Below are 18,991 nucleotides of genomic sequence, written 5' to 3' on the forward strand. Positions count from 1 at the left end.
AAGCATTCACCGAACCTGCCTCCACCACACTCTCAGACAGTGCATTCCAGATCCTAAACACTCACTGAACCTGCCTCCACCACACTCTCGGGCAGTGCATTCCAGATCCTAAACACTCACCGAACCTGCCTCCACCGCACTCTCAGTCAGTGCATTCCAGATCCTAAACACTCACTGAACCTGCCTCCACCACACTCTCAGACAGTGCATTCCAGATCCTAAACACTCACTGAACCTGCCTCCACCACACTCTCAGAGAGTGCATTCCAGATCCAAAACACTCACTGAACCTGCCTCCACCACACTCTCAGAGAGTGCATTCCAGATCCGAAACACTCACTGAACCTGCCTCCACCACACTCTCAGACAGTGCATTCCAGATCCTAAACACTCACTGAACCTGCCTCCACCACACTCTCAGACAGTGCATTCCAGATCCTAAACACTCACTGAACCCGCCTCCACCACACTCTCAGACAGTGCATTCCAGATCCTAAACACTCACTGAACCTGCCTCCACCACACTCTCAGACAGTGCATTCCAGATCCTAAACACTCACTGAACCTGCCTCCACCACACTCTCAGACAGTGCATTCCAGATCCTAAACACTCACTGAACCTGCCTCCACCACACTCTCAGACAGTGCATTCCAGATCCTAAACACTCACTGAACCTGCCTCCACCACACTCTCAGACAGTGCATTCCAGATCCTAAACACACACTGAACCTGCCTCCACCACACTCTCAGACAGTGCATTCCAGATCCTAAACGCTCACTGAACCTGCCTCCACCACACTCTTAGAGAGTGCATTCCAGATCCGAAACACTCACTGAACCTGCCTCCACCGCACTCTCAGACAGTGCATTCCAGATCCTAAACACTCACTGAACCTACCTCCACCGCACTCTCAGAGAGTGCATTCCAGATCCTAAAAACTCACTGAACCTGCCTCCACCACACTCTCAGACAGTGGATTCCAGATCGTAAACACTCACTGAACCTGCCTCCACCACACTCTCAGACAGTGCATTCCAGATCCTAAACACTCACTGAACCTGCCTCCACCACACTCTCAGACAGTGCATTCCAGATCCTAAACACTCACTGAACCTGCCTCCACCACACTCTCAGACAGTGCATTCCAGATCCTAAACACACACTGAACCTGCCTCCACCACACTCTCAGACAGTGCATTCCAGATCCTAAACGCTCACTGAACCTGCCTCCACCACACTCTTAGAGAGTGCATTCCAGATCCGAAACACTCACTGAACCTGCCTCCACCGCACTCTCAGACAGTGCATTCCAGATCCTAAACACTCACTGAACCTACCTCCACCGCACTCTCAGAGAGTGCATTCCAGATCCTAAAAACTCACTGAACCTGCCTCCACCACACTCTCAGACAGTGGATTCCAGATCGTAAACACTCACTGAACCTGCCTCCACCACACTCTCAGACAGTGCATTCCAGATCCTAAACACTCACTGAACCTGCCTCCACCACACTCTCAGACAGTGCATTCCAGATCCTAAACACTCACTGAACCTGCCTCCACCACACTCTCAGACAGTGCATTCCAGATCCTAAACACACACTGAACCTGCCTCCACCACACTCTCAGACAGTGCATTCCAGATCCTAAACGCTCACTGAACCTGCCTCCACCACACTCTTAGAGAGTGCATTCCAGATCCTAAACACTCACTGAACCTGCCTCCACCACACTCTCAGACAGTGCATTCCAGATCCTAAACACACACTGAACCTGCCTCCACCACACTCTCAGACAGTGCATTCCAGATCCTAAACGCTCACTGAACCTGCCTCCACCACACTCTTAGAGAGTGCATTCCAGATCCGAAACACTCACTGAACCTGCCTCCACCGCACTCTCAGACAGTGCATTCCAGATCCTAAACACTCACTGAACCTACCTCCACCGCACTCTCAGAGAGTGCATTCCAGATCCTAAAAACTCACTGAACCTGCCTCCACCACACTCTCAGACAGTGGATTCCAGATCCTAAACACTCACTGAACCTGCCTCCACCACACTCTCAGACAGTGCGTTCCAGATCCTAAACACTCACCGAACCTGCCTCCACCACACTCTCAGACAGTGCGTTCCAGATCCTAAACACTCACCGAACCTGCCTCCACCACACTCTCAGACAGTGCATTCCAGATCCTAAACACTCACCGAACCTGCCTCCACCACACTCTCAGACAGTGCGTTCCAGATCCTAAACACTCACCGAACCTGCCTCCACCACACTCTCAGACAGTGCATTCCAGATCCTAAACACTCACCGAACCTGCCTCCACCACACTCTCAGACAGTGCATTCCAGATCCTAAACACTCACTGAACCCGCCTCCACCACACTCTCAGACAGTGCATTCCAGATCCTAAACACTCACTGAACCTGCCTCCACCACACTCTCAGACAGTGCATTCCAGATCCTAAACACTCACTGAACCTGCCTCCACCACACTCTCAGACAGTGCATTCCAGATCCTAAACACTCACTGAACCTGCCTCCACCACACTCTCAGACAGTGCATTCCAGATCCTAAACACTCACTGAACCTGCCTCCACCACACTCTCAGACAGTGCATTCCAGATCCTAAACACACACTGAACCTGCCTCCACCACACTCTCAGACAGTGCATTCCAGATCCTAAACGCTCACTGAACCTGCCTCCACCACACTCTTAGAGAGTGCATTCCAGATCCGAAACACTCACTGAACCTGCCTCCACCGCACTCTCAGACAGTGCATTCCAGATCCTAAACACTCACTGAACCTACCTCCACCGCACTCTCAGAGAGTGCATTCCAGATCCTAAAAACTCACTGAACCTGCCTCCACCACACTCTCAGACAGTGGATTCCAGATCGTAAACACTCACTGAACCTGCCTCCACCACACTCTCAGACAGTGCATTCCAGATCCTAAACACTCACTGAACCTGCCTCCACCACACTCTCAGACAGTGCATTCCAGATCCTAAACACTCACTGAACCTGCCTCCACCACACTCTCAGACAGTGCATTCCAGATCCTAAACACACACTGAACCTGCCTCCACCACACTCTCAGACAGTGCATTCCAGATCCTAAACGCTCACTGAACCTGCCTCCACCACACTCTTAGAGAGTGCATTCCAGATCCGAAACACTCACTGAACCTGCCTCCACCGCACTCTCAGACAGTGCATTCCAGATCCTAAACACTCACTGAACCTACCTCCACCGCACTCTCAGAGAGTGCATTCCAGATCCTAAAAACTCACTGAACCTGCCTCCACCACACTCTCAGACAGTGGATTCCAGATCGTAAACACTCACTGAACCTGCCTCCACCACACTCTCAGACAGTGCATTCCAGATCCTAAACACTCACTGAACCTGCCTCCACCACACTCTCAGACAGTGCATTCCAGATCCTAAACACTCACTGAACCTGCCTCCACCACACTCTCAGACAGTGCATTCCAGATCCTAAACACACACTGAACCTGCCTCCACCACACTCTCAGACAGTGCATTCCAGATCCTAAACGCTCACTGAACCTGCCTCCACCACACTCTTAGAGAGTGCATTCCAGATCCTAAACACTCACTGAACCTGCCTCCACCACACTCTCAGACAGTGCATTCCAGATCCTAAACACTCACTGAACCTGCCTCCACCACACTCTCAGACAGTGCATTCCAGATCCTAAACGCTCACTGAACCTGCCTCCACCACACTCTCAGACAGTGCATTCCAGATCCTAAACACTCACTGAACCTACCTCCACCGCACTCTCAGAGAGTGCATTCCAGATCCTAAAAACTCACTGAACCTGCCTCCACCACACTCTCAGACAGTGGATTCCAGATCGTAAACACTCACTGAACCTGCCTCCACCACACTCTCAGACAGTGCATTCCAGATCCTAAACACTCACTGAACCTGCCTCCACCACACTCTCAGACAGTGCATTCCAGATCCTAAACACTCACTGAACCTGCCTCCACCACACTCTCAGACAGTGCATTCCAGATCCTAAACACACACTGAACCTGCCTCCACCACACTCTCAGACAGTGCATTCCAGATCCTAAACGCTCACTGAACCTGCCTCCACCACACTCTTAGAGAGTGCATTCCAGATCCTAAACACTCACTGAACCTGCCTCCACCACACTCTCAGACAGTGCATTCCAGATCCTAAACACACACTGAACCTGCCTCCACCACACTCTCAGACAGTGCATTCCAGATCCTAAACGCTCACTGAACCTGCCTCCACCACACTCTTAGAGAGTGCATTCCAGATCCGAAACACTCACTGAACCTGCCTCCACCACACTCTCAGACAGTGCGTTCCAGATCCTAAACACTCACTGAACCTGCCTCCACCACACTCTCAGACAGTGCATTCCAGATCCTAAACACTCACTGAACCTGCCTCCACCACACTCTTAGAGAGTGCATTCCAGATCCTAAACACTCACTGAACCTGCCTCCACCACACTCTCAGACAGTGCGTTCCAGATCCTAAACACTCACTGAACCTGCCTCCACCACACTCTCAGACAGTGCATTCCAGATCCTAAACACTCACTGAACCTGCCTCCACCACACTCTTAGAGAGTGCATTCCAGATCCTAAACACTCACCGAACCTGCCTCCACCACACTCTCAGACAGTGCGTTCCAGATCCTAAACACTCACCGAACCTGCCTCCACCACACTCTCAGACAGTGCATTCCAGATCCTAAACACTCACCGAACCTGCCTCCACCACACTCTCAGACAGTGCATTCCAGATCCTAAACACTCACTGAACCTGCCTCCACCACACTCTCAGACAGTGCATTCCAGATCCTAAACACTCACCGAACCTGCCTCCACCACACTCTCAGACAGTGCATTCCAGATCCTAAACACTCACCGAACCTGCCTCCACCACACTCTCAGACAGTGCGTTCCAGATCCTAAACACTCACCGAACCTGCCTCCACCGCACTCTCAGACAGTGCATTCCAGATCCTAAACACTCACTGAACCTGCCTCCACCACACTCTCAGACAGTGCGTTCCAGATCCTAAACACTCACCGAACCTGCCTCCACCACACTCTCAGACAGTGCATTCCAGATCCTAAACACTCACCGAACCTGCCTCCACCACACTCTCAGACAGTGCATTCCAGATCCTAAACACTCACTGAACCTGCCTCCACCACACTCTCGGACAGTGCATTCCAGATCCTAAGCATTCACCGAACCTGCCTCCACCACACTCTCAGACAGTGCATTCCAGATCCTAAACGCTCACTGAACCTGCCTCCACCACACTCTCAGACAGTGCATTCCAGATCCTAAACACTCACCGAACCTGCCTCCACCACACTCTCAGACAGTGCATTCCAGATCCTAAACACTCACTGAACCTGCCTCCACCACACTCTCGGACAGTGCATTCCAGATCCTAAGCATTCACCGAACCTGCCTCCACCACACTCTCAGACAGTGCATTCCAGATCCTAAACGCTCACTGAACCTGCCTCCACCACACTCTCAGACAGTACATTCCAGATCCTAAACACTCACTGAACCTGCCTCCACCACACTCTCAGACAGTGCGTTCCAGATCCTAAACACTCACCGAACCTGCCTCCACCACACTCTCAGACAGTGCATTCCAGATCCTAAACACTCACCGAACCTGCCTCCACCACACTCTCAGACAGTGCATTCCAGATCCTAAACACTCACTGAACCTGCCTCCACCACACTCTCGGACAGTGCATTCCAGATCCTAAGCATTCACCGAACCTGCCTCCACCACACTCTCAGACAGTGCATTCCAGATCCTAAACACTCACTGAACCTGCCTCCACCACACTCTCAGACAGTGCATTCCAGATCCTAAACGCTCACTGAACCTGCCTCCACCACACTCTTAGAGAGTGCATTCCAGATCCTAAACACTCACTGAACCTGCCTCCACCACACTCTCAGACAGTGCATTCCAGATCCTAAACACTCGCTGAACCTGCCTCCACCGCACTCTCAGACAGTGCATTCCAGATCCTAAACACTCACTGAACCTGCCACCACCACACTCTCAGACAGTGCATTCCAGATCCTAAACACTCGCTGAACCTGCCTCCACCGCACTCTCAGACAGTGCATTCCAGATCCTAAACACTCGCTGTGTAAAAAAGATTTCCCCCATGTCACTGTTACTTGTTTTGCCAATCACCTCAAATCGATGCCCTCTGATTCTGGATCCTTCCACCAATGGGAACAATTTGTCTCCATCTACTCTGTCCAGACCCCTCATGATTTTGAACACCCCCATCAAATCTCCTCAATCTTTTCGTCTCCAAGGACAACCTGCTTCTCCAACCTCTCCACGTAACTGAAGTTCCTCTTCCCTGGAACCATTCTCCTGAATCTTTTCTGCATCCTCTCTAATGCCTTTGCATCCTTCCTGAAGTCTGGTGCACAGAACTGGACACAATACTCCAGTTCAAGTCGAACCGATGTTGTTTACAGTTTTATCATAACTTCCTCGCTTTTGTACTCTATGTCTCTATTTATAAAGCCCAGGATCCTGTATGCTTTATTAATCGCTTTCTCAACCTGCCCTGCAACCTTCAATGATTTGTGTACACATACCAGGTTCCTCTGCTCCTGCACCCCCGTTCGAATTGTACTCCTTGATTTATATTGCCTCTCCTCATTCTTTCAACCAAAATGAATCACTTTACACTTTACTGCATTAAATTTCATCTGCCACTTGTCCGCCCATTCCACCAACCTGTCAATGTCCTCTTTAAATTTATCACTCCCTCAGTACTACCCCTCTGACAGTGTAGCACACTCTCTGCAGTGACCCTCTGAGAGTGCAGCGTCCCTCAGTACTGACCCTCCGGCAGTGCGGCGCTCCCTCGGTACTCCACTGTACATGTCGGAAGGTTTATGGGCTCAGATGTTGGTGTGAGTAGCAGGTGATGAGAAGTTCTGTCTGACATGAAGTGTTGACAAAGGTACATCAAGTAACAAGTCTCCAGAAAGGGAAATTTCTCAAGATTGTTATGATCTGGAATGCGCTCTTTGAAAGGGCGGCGGAAGCAGATTCAATCGTAACTTTCAAAAAGGGAAGGGTACAAATTTGCACAGCTGTGGGGAAGGATCAGGAGAATGGGACTTTGAAAGAGCCAGCACAGGCACGATGGGCTGAGTGGCCTCTTTCTACCTGTATTATTCTATTAAACCCTTTCATGATTTTAAAGACCTCTATCAGGTCATCACTCAGCCATCTCTTTTCTCAAGAATGGGCCCAGTCTGTTCAGTCCTTCTGGGTAGTTAGAAGCTCTCAGTTCTGGTATCATTCTTGTAAATCTGTCTTGCACCTTCTCCGCTGCTTGTGAATCTGCTGCAATTCCATAGACTAAGGAGGTGCTCTGCACAGAAGTGGCAGTGGAAACGGAACTGTGGAGGAATTGAAATCTGCATCAGTCGACAGTTTTGCCCCTGTTTTTATACGCCCAGTGAATACTGTGACATTTGTTAATCACTCCCATCCTCTGGGTTTCGGTTAGCTGGGGGGTGGAAGTTAAATGAAAGAAAGGACTCGCACGTGCCACATCTTCAGGACGTCCCAAAGGGCTTTACAGCCAATGAAGTACTTTTGAAGTGTTGCCACAGTTGTATCGTTGGAAACGTGGCAGCCAATTTGCGCACAGCAAGATCCCACAAACAGGAATGTGATAATGAGCAGATCATCCGGTTTTTTTTTTAGTGATGTTGGTCGAGGGATAAATATTGGCCGCAGGGCAAAAAAGAATCGCTCGCTGACTAATTTCACCTTAAAGGAATGCACAGCTGCACTCTTTCGTTGCAGAGTGAATACATTGTGTATTCCACAGAACAACACTGTCCTCAGAAACAACATTGGGTGACTTACTGTGAACAAACGTCACACAACAAAGTGTCAGCGATATATTAAAAGAAAGCCAGTCATTTCCTGTTGAGCGCGATTGGAGGTGGGACAAATGTGCCAGTTCAACACACCTCTTTAGTAATATATATTGTGCATTTTATGCTAAATCACTCCTCTCTGCCTCTGTCCCTGTCTCTCTTTTATTTCTGTCACCCTCTCTTCTCTTTCTGTCCCTCTCCTTTTTCTCTCTCCTGCCTCTGCTCCCCACTATGGGAATGGTATTGAACTATTAATCCCACTGCCTAAACTAATGCTCCATCAGTTCAACCCCCACTATGGTGGCTGAATTCAAATTCAGTTACAAATAAGTCTGGAATAAAAAGTTAGTGGGAGTAATGGTGACCATGTAACTAATGGGTTGTTGTTAAAACCTAGTGAATTCACTAATGTCCTTTTGCGAAGGAAATCTTCTGTCCTTACAATGTTAATTGACTCTTAACTGCCCTCTGGAATGGCCGAGCAAGCTGCTTAGTTGTTAAAAAGGCAAACTTATCACCACTTTCAATTAGGAATGAGCAATAAATACTGGCCTCGCCAGCGAGGCCCACATTCTGTGAGTGGATAAAGATAAAACTTCTCTCATCCCTCCCTCCCTCAATTCTGTTGTGCTCCCTCTTTCAATCTCTCTCGCTCCCCCTGCCCTTCTTGATCAACGCAGTGGCTCTTCTGATCTCAAGGAGCCACTGGACTGCGATGTGCTGCAATCACTTCCCGCCCCTCTTTTCATGTTAAAATCCAGCACCACATATCTTCCGCAGGTGACACGATCCATCTCTCGATGTGTGTTGCACTGAACAACACAGTCCTTAGAAACAACATTGGGTGACTTACTGTGAGCAAATGTCACACAACAAAGTGTCAGAGATATATTAAAAGAAAGCCAGTCATTTCCTGTTGAGCGCAATTGTAAGTGGGACAAATGTGCTTGGCTGCTGGTAAGAAGGGCCCTCCCTGTCGGATCCTTCATGCGCACCCGAAGGCTCAGCGCCACTGCACGCTGCCCTTGAGGCGGCTGCAGTGGGGGAGAGACCATCTCCCACCTCCTTCTGGAATAGACCTTTGCAAAGAATGTCTGAAAAGAAATGCAGTGGTTTTGTCGAGGTTCACCCCAAACAACTCCGTAACACAGGACTCTGTTCTCCACGGGCTTTTCCAAGGGACGCAAATCGACACAAACACCAACTGTTGCTGGAGGACTGTCAACTCAGTGAAAGACGCTCTTTGGTCTCCCGAAGCTTGTTCCAGTGCAGAGAGCTGTTGACAAATGAGTGTTGCAGACTGGCATGTTCCAAGGTCCAGCACTATGTGCTGACAGATGCACTCAAGCTTGGGGTAGCTACCACAAAGTCTCAATGTGGATAGGCCACAGTGTAAGGCTCTCCCACCACAGTACACTCAGGCTGTATGCACCAGAGAATGTTTGACACAAAATGTGTGTTGGAAATATAAGCTGTAATTGTAAGTGTAGTGAGGCACCTCAGAGTACAACATACTGTATTAACATTGAACTGCAGTGCACTTTATGTAATGTCACATTTGAACTGTTAGGAAAAGCACTTTTACAAATTTTATGAACAAAGTATAGCCTTTGGAAAAAAAGGTGTGACATTCCAGCTCGATCAGAATAGCCTATTTGAGGGATCAAATTGAAAAGCAGGGAAAAAATGTTAAACTTGCAGAGAACCTTGATTAGACCAGATCTGGAACACTGTGCACAGTTCTGGTCTCCATATCACACTTGGAGCACTATGCACAGTTCTGATCTCCATATCACACTTGGAGCACTGTGCACAGTTCTGGTCTCCATATCACACTTGGAGCACTGTGCACAGTTCTGGTCTCCATATCACACTTGGAGCACTATGCACAGTTCTGGTCTCCATATCACACTTGGAGCACTGTGCACAGTTCTGGTCTCCATATCACACTTGGAACACTGTGCACAGTTCTGGTCTCCATATCACACCTGGAACACTGTGCACAGTTCTGGTCTCCATATCACACCTGGAACACGGTGCACAGTTCTGGTCTCCATATCACACCTGGAGCACTGTGCACAGTTCTGGTCTCCATATCACACTTGGAGCACTGTGCACAGTTCTGGTCTCCATATCACACTTGGAACACTGTGCACAGTTCTGGTCTCCATATCACACTTGGAGCACTGTGCACAGTTCTGGTCTCCATATCACACTTGGAGCACTGTGCACAGTTCTGGTCTCCATATCACACTTGGAGCACTATGCACAGTTCTGGTCTCCATATCACACTTGGAGCACTGTGCACAGTTCTGGTCTCCATATCACACTTGGAGCACTGTGCACACTTCTGGTCTCCATATGACACTTGGAACACTATGCACAGTTCTGGTCTCCATATCACACTTGGAGCACTGTGCACAGTTCTGGTCTCCATATCACACTTGAAGCACTGTGCACAGTTCTGGTCTCCATATCACACTTGGAGCACTGTGCACAGTTCTGGTCTCCATATCACACTTGGAACACTATGCACAGTTCTGGTCTCCATATCACACTTGGAGCACTGTGCACAGTTCTGGTTTCCATATCACACCTGGAACACTGTGCACAGTTCTGGTCTCCATATCACACTTGGAGCACTGTGCACAGTTCTGGTCTCCATATCACACTTGGAGCACTATGCATAGTTCTGGTCTCCATATCACACTTGGAACACTGTGCACAGTTCTGGTCTCCATATCACACTTGGAGCACTATGCACAGTTCTGGTCTCCATATCACACTTGGAGCACTGTGCACAGTTCTGGTCTCCATATCACACTTGGAGCACTATGCACAGTTCTGGTCTCCATATCACACTTGGAGCACTGTGCACAGTTCTGGTCTCCATATCACACTTGGAGCACTGTGCACAGTTCTGGTCTCCATATCACACTTGGAACACTATGCACAGTTCTGGTCTCCATATCACACTTGGAGCACTGTGCACAGTTCTGGTCTCCATATCACACTTGGAGCACTGTGCACAGTTCTGGTCTCCATATCACACTTGGAGCACTGTGCACAGTTCTGGTCTCCATATCACACTTGGAGCACTATGCACAGTTCTGGTCTCCATATCACACTTGGAGCACTGTGCACAGTTCTGGTCTCCATATCACACTTGGAACACTGTGCACAGTTCTGGTCTCCATATCACACCTGGAACACTGTGCTCAGTTCTGGTCTCCATATCACACCTGGAACACTGTGCACAGTTCTGGTCTCCATATCACACCTGGAGCACTGTGCACAGTTCAGGTCTCCATATCACACTTGGAGCACTGTGCACAGTTCTGGTCTCCATATCACACTTGGAGCACTGTGCACAGTTCTGGTCTCCATATCACACTTGGAGCACTATGCACAGTTCTGGTCTCCATATCACACTTGGAACACTGTGCACAGTTCTGGTCTCCATATCACACTTGGAGCACTATGCACAGTTCTGGTCTCCATATCACACTTGGAGCACTGTGCACAGTTCTGGTCTCCATATCACACTTGGAGCACTATGCACAGTTCTGGTCTCCATATCACACTTGGAGCACTGTGCACAGTTCTGGTCTCCATATCACACTTGGAGCACTGTGCACAGTTCTGGTCTCCATATCACACTTGGAACACTGTGCACAGTTCTGGTCTCCATATCACACTTGGAGCACTGTGCACAGTTCTGGTCTCCATATCACACTTGGAGCACTGTGCACAGTTCTGGTCTCCATATCACAGTTGGAGCACTGTGCACAGTTCTGGTCTCCATATCACACTTGGAGCACTATGCACAGTTCTGGTCTCCATATCACACTTGGAGCACTGTGCACAGTTCTGGTCTCCATATCACACTTGGAACACTGTGCACAGTTCTGGTCTCCATATCACACCTGGAACACTGTGCACAGTTCTGGTCTCCATATCACACCTGGAACACTGTGCACAGTTCTGGTCTCCATATCACACCTGGAGCACTGTGCACAGTTCTGGTCTCCATATCACACTTGGAGCACTGTGCACAGTTCTGGTCTCCATATCACACTTGGAGCACTGTGCACAGTTCTGGTCTCCATATCACACTTGGAGCACTGTGCTCAGTTCTGGTCTCCATATCACACTTGGAACACTATGCACAGTTCTGGTCTCCATATCACACTTGGAGCACTGTGCACAGTTCTGGTTTCCATATCACACCTGGAACACTGTGCACAGTTCTGGTCTCCATATCACACTTGGAGCACTGTGCACAGTTCTGGTCTCCATATCACACTTGGAGCACTATGCACAGTTCTGGTCTCCATATCACACTTGGAACACTGTGCACAGTTCTGGTCTCCATATCACACTTGGAGCACTATGCACAGTTCTGGTCTCCATATCACACTTGGAGCACTGTGCACAGTTCTGGTCTCCATATCACACTTGGAGCACTGTGCACAGTTCTGGTCTCCATATCACACTTGGAGCACTGTGCACAGTTCTGGTCTCCATATCACACTTGGAGCACTGTGCACAGTTCTGGTCTCCATATCACACTTGGAACACTATGCACAGTTCTGGTCTCCATATCACACTTGGAGCACTGTGCACAGTTCTGGTCTCCATATCACACTTGGAGCACTGTGCACAGTTCTGGTCTCCATATCACACTTGGAGCACTGTGCACAGTTCTGGTCTCCATATCACACTTGGAGCACTATGCACAGTTCTGGTCTCCATATCACACTTGGAGCACTGTGCACAGTTCTGGTCTCCATATCACACTTGGAACACTGTGCACAGTTCTGGTCTCCATATCACACCTGGAACACTGTGCACAGTTCTGGTCTCCATATCACACCTGGAACACTGTGCACAGTTCTGGTCTCCATATCACACCTGGAGCACTGTGCACAGTTCTGGTCTCCATATCACACTTGGAGCACTGTGCACAGTTCTGGTCTCCATATCACACTTGGAGCACTGTGCACAGTTCTGGTCTCCATATCACACTTGGAGCACTGTGCACAGTTCTGGTCTCCATATCACACTTGGAGCACTGTGCACAGTTCTGGTCTCCATATCACACTTGGAGCACTGTGCACAGTTCTGGTCTCCATATCACACTTGGAGCACTGTGCACAGTTCTGGTCTCCATATCACACTTGGAACACTGTGCACAGTTCTGGTCTCCATGTCACACCTGGAACACTGTGCACAGTTCTGGTCTCCATATCACACCTGGAACACTGTGCACAGTTCTGGTCTTCATATCACACCTGGAACACTATGCACAGTTCTGGTCTCCATATCACACCTGGAACACTGTGCACACTTCTGGTCTCAATATCACACTTGGAACACTGTGCACAGTTCTGGTTTCCATATCACACTTGGAGCACTGTGCACAGTTCTGGTTTCCATTTCACACTTGGAGCACTGTGCACAGTTCTGGTTTCCATATCACACTTGGAGCACTGTGCACAGTTCTGGTTTCCATTTCACACTTGGAGCACTGTGCACAGTTCTGGTCTCCATATCACACTTGGAACACTGTGCACAGTTCTGGTTTCCATATCACACTTGGAACACTATGCACAGTTCTGGTTTCCATATCACACTTGGAACACTGTGCACAGTTCTGGTCTCCATATCACACTTGGAACACTATGCACAGTTCTGGTTTCCATATCACACTTGGAGCACTGTGCACAGTTCTGGTTTCCATTTCACACTTGGAGCACTGTGCACAGTTCTCGTTTCCATATCACACGTGGAACACTGTGCACAGTTCTGGTTTCCATATCACACCTGGAACACTGTACACAGTTCTGGTCTCCATATCACACTTGGAGCACTGTGCACAGTTCTGGTCTCCATATCACACTTGGAACACTATGCACAGTTCTGGTTTCCATATCACACTTGGAGCACTGTGCACAGTTCTGGTTTCCATTTCACACTTGGAGCACTGTGCACAGTTCTGGTCTCCATATCACACTTGGAACACTGTGCACAGTTCTGGTCTCCATATCACACTTGGAGCACTGTGCACAGTTCTGGTCTCCATATCACACTGGAGCACTGTGCACAGTTCTGGTCTCCATATCACACTTGGAGCACTATGCACAGTTCTGGTCTCCATATCACACTTGGAGCACTGTGCACAGTTCTGGTCTCCATATCACACTTGGAGCACTGTGCACACTTCTGGTCTCCATATCACACTTGGAACACTATGCACAGTTCTGGTCTCCATATCACACTTGGAGCACTGTGCACAGTTCTGGTCTCCATATCACACTTGAAGCACTGTGCACAGTTCTGGTCTCCATATCACACTTGGAGCACTGTGCACAGTTCTGGTCTCCATATCACACTTGGAACACTATGCACAGTTCTGGTCTCCATATCACACTTGGAGCACTGTGCACAGTTCTGGTTTCCATATCACACCTGGAACACTGTGCACAGTTCTGGTCTCCATATCACACTTGGAGCACTATGCACAGTTCTGGTCTCCATATCACACTTGGAACACTATGCACAGTTCTGGTTTCCATATCACACTTGGAGCACTGTGCACAGTTCTGGTTTCCATTTCACACTTGGAACACTGTGCACAGTTCTGGTTTCCATTTCACACTTGGAGCACTGTGCACAGTTCTGGTCTCCATATCACACTTGGAACACTATGCACAGTTCTGGTCTCCATATCACACTTGGAGCACTGTGCACAGTTCTGGTTTCCATATCACACCTGGAACACTGTGCACAGTTCTGGTCTCCATATCACACTTGGAGCACTGTGCACAGTTCTGGTCTCCATATCACACTTGGAGCACTATGCATAGTTCTGGTCTCCATATCACACTTGGAACACTGTGCACAGTTCTGGTCTCCATATCACACTTGGAGCACTATGCACAGTTCTGGTCTCCATATCACACTTGGAGCACTGTGCACAGTTCTGGTCTCCATATCACACTTGGAGCACTATGCACAGTTCTGGTCTCCATATCACACTTGGAGCACTGTGCACAGTTCTGGTCTCCATATCACACTTGGAGCACTATGCACAGTTCTGGTCTCCATATCACACTTGGAGCACTGTGCACAGTTCTGGTCTCCATATCACACTTGGAGCACTGTGCACACTTCTGGTCTCCATATCACACTTGGAACACTATGCACAGTTCTGGTCTCCATATCACACTTGGAGCACTGTGCACAGTTCTGGTCTCCATATCACACTTGAAGCACTGTGCACAGTTCTGGTCTCCATATCACACCTGGAACACTGTGCACAGTTCTGGTCTCCATATCACACCTGGAACACTGTGCACAGTTCTGGTCTCCATATCACACCTGGAGCACTGTGCACAGTTCTGGTCTCCATATCACACTTGGAGCACTGTGCACAGTTCTGGTCTCCATATCACACTTGGAGCACTGTGCACAGTTCTGGTCTCCATATCACACTTGGAGCACTGTGCACAGTTCTGGTCTCCATATCACACTTGGAGCACTGTGCACAGTTCTGGTCTCCATATCACACTTGGAACACTATGCACAGTTCTGGTCTCCATATCACACCTGGAACACTGTGCACACTTCTGGTCTCCATATCACACTTGGAACACTGTGCACAGTTCTGGTTTCCATATCACACTTGGAGCACTGTGCACAGTTCTGGTTTCCATTTCACACTTGGAGCACTGTGCACAGTTCTGGTTTCCATATCACACTTGGAGCACTGTGCACAGTTCTGGTTTCCATTTCACACTTGGAGCACTGTGCACAGTTCTGGTCTCCATATCACACTTGGAACACTGTGCACAGTTCTGGTTTCCATATCACACTTGGAACACTATGCACAGTTCTGGTTTCCATATCACACTTGGAACACTGTGCACAGTTCTGGTCTCCATATCACACTTGGAACACTATGCACAGTTCTGGTTTCCATATCACACTTGGAGCACTGTGCACAGTTCTGGTTTCCATTTCACACTTGGAGCACTGTGCACAGTTCTCGTTTCCATATCACACGTGGAACACTGTGCACAGTTCTGGTTTCCATATCACACCTGGAACACTGTACACAGTTCTGGTCTCCATATCACACTTGGAGCACTGTGCACAGTTCTGGTCTCCATATCACACTTGGAACACCTTGCACAGTTCTGGTTTCCATATCACACTTGGAGCACTGTGCACAGTTCTGGTTTCCATTTCACACTTGGAACACTGTGCACAGTTCTGGTTTCCATTTCACACTTGGAGCACTGTGCACAGTTCTGGTCTCCATATCACACTTGGAACACTGTGCACAGTTCTGGTTTCCATATCACACTTGGAACACTATGCACAGTTCTGGTTTCCATATCACACTTGGAACACTGTGCACAGTTCTGGTCTCCATATCACACTTGGAACACTGTGCACAGTTCTGGTCTCCATATCACACTTGGAGCACTATGCACAGTTCTGGTCTCCATATCACACTTGGAGCACTGTGCACAGTTCTGGTCTCCATATCACACTTGGAGCACTATGCACAGTTCTGGTCTCCATATCACACTTGGAGCACTGTGCACAGTTCTGGTCTCCATATCACACTTGGAGCACTGTGCACAGTTCTGGTCTCCATATCACACTTGGAACACTATGCACAGTTCTGGTCTCCATATCACACTTGGAGCACTGTGCACAGTTCTGGTCTCCATATCACACTTGGAGCACTGTGCACAGTTCTGGTCTCCATATCACACTTGGAGCACTGTGCACAGTTCTGGTCTCCATATCACACTTGGAGCACTATGCACAGTTCTGGTCTCCATATCACACTTGGAGCACTGTGCACAGTTCTGGTCTCCATATCACACTTGGAACACTGTGCACAGTTCTGGTCTCCATATCACACCTGGAACACTGTGCTCAGTTCTGGTCTCCATATCACACCTGGAACACTGTGCACAGTTCTGGTCTCCATATCACACCTGGAGCACTGTGCACTGTTCTGGTCTCCATATCACACTTGGAGCACTGTGCACAGTTCTGGTCTCCATATCACACTTGGAGCACTGTGCACAGTTCTGGTCTCCATATCACACTTGGAGCACTATGCACAGTTCTGGTCTCCATATCACACTTGGAACACTGTGCACAGTTCTGGTCTCCATATCAGACTTGGAGCACTATGCACAGTTCTGGTCTCCATATCACACTTGGAGCACTGTGCACAGTTCTGGTCTCCATATCACACTTGGAGCACTATGCACAGTTCTGGTCTCCATATCACACTTGGAGCACTGTGCACAGTTCTGGTCTCCATATCACACTTGGAGCACTGTGCACAGTTCTGGTCTCCATATCACAGTTGGAGCACTGTGCACAGTTCTGGTCTCCATATCACACTTGGAGCACTATGCACAGTTCTGGTCTCCATATCACACTTGGAGCACTGTGCACAGTTCTGGTCTCCATATCACACTTGGAACACTGTGCACAGTTCTGGTCTCCATATCACACCTGGAACACTGTGCACAGTTCTGGTCTCCATATCACACCTGGAACACTGTGCACAGTTCTGGTCTCCATATCACACCTGGAGCACTGTGCACAGTTCTGGTCTCCATATCACACTTGGAGCACTGTGCACAGTTCTGGTCTCCATATCACACTTGGAGCACTGTGCACAGTTCTGGTCTCCATATCACACTTGGAGCACTGTGCTCAGTTCTGGTCTCCATATCACACTTGGAACACTATGCACAGTTCTGGTCTCCATATCACACTTGGAGCACTGTGCACAGTTCTGGTTTCCATATCACACCTGGAACACTGTGCACAGTTCTGGTCTCCATATCACACTTGGAGCACTGTGCACAGTTCTGGTCTCCATATCACACTTGGAGCACTATGCACAGTTCTGGTCTCCATATCACACTTGGAACACTGTGCACAGTTCTGGTCTCCATATCACACTTGGAGCACTATGCACAGTTCTGGTCTCCATATCACACTTGGAGCACTGTGCACAGTTCTGGTCTCCATATCACACTTGGAGCACTATGCACAGTTCTGGTCTCCATATCACACTTGGAGCACTGTGCACAGTTCTGGTCTCCATATCACACTTGGAGCACTGTGCACAGTTCTGGTCTCCATATCACACTTGGAACACTATGCACAGTTCTGGTCTCCATATCACACTTGGAGCACTGTGCACAGTTCTGGTCTCCATATCACACTTGGAGCACTGTGCACAGTTCTGGTCTCCATATCACACTTGGAGCACTGTGCACAGTTCTGGTCTCCATATCACACTTGGAACACTGTGCACAGTTCTGGTTTCCATATCACACTTGGAGCACTGTGCACAGTTCTGGTTTCCATATCACACTTGGAACACTGTGCACAGTTCTGGTCTCCATATCACACTTGGAACACTATGCACAGTTCTGGTTTCCATATCACACTTGGAGCACTGTGCACAGTTCTGGTTTCCATTTCACACTTGGAGCACTGTGCACAGTTCTCGTTTCCATATCACACGTGGAACACTGTGCACAGTTCTGGTTTCCATATCACACCTGGAACACTGTACACAGTTCTGGTCTCCATATCACACTTGGAGCACTGTGCACAGTTCTGGTCTCCATATCACACTTGGAACACCTTGCACAGTTCTGGTTTCCATATCACACTTGGAGCACTGTGCACAGTTCTGGTTTCCATTTCACACTTGGAACACTGTGCACAGTTCTGGTTTCCATTTCACACTTGGAGCACTGTGCACAGTTCTGGTCTCCATATCACACTTGGAACACTGTGCACAGTTCTGGTTTCCATATCACACTTGGAACACTATGCACAGTTCTGGTTTCCATATCACACTTGGAACACTGTGCACAGTTCTGGTCTCCATATCACACTTGGAACACTGTGCACAGTTCTGGTCTCCATATCACA

Source organism: Heterodontus francisci, chromosome 46 (genome assembly GCF_036365525.1).
Source record: "Heterodontus francisci isolate sHetFra1 chromosome 46, sHetFra1.hap1, whole genome shotgun sequence".
In the NCBI taxonomy this organism is placed as follows: Eukaryota; Metazoa; Chordata; class Chondrichthyes; order Heterodontiformes; family Heterodontidae; genus Heterodontus; species Heterodontus francisci.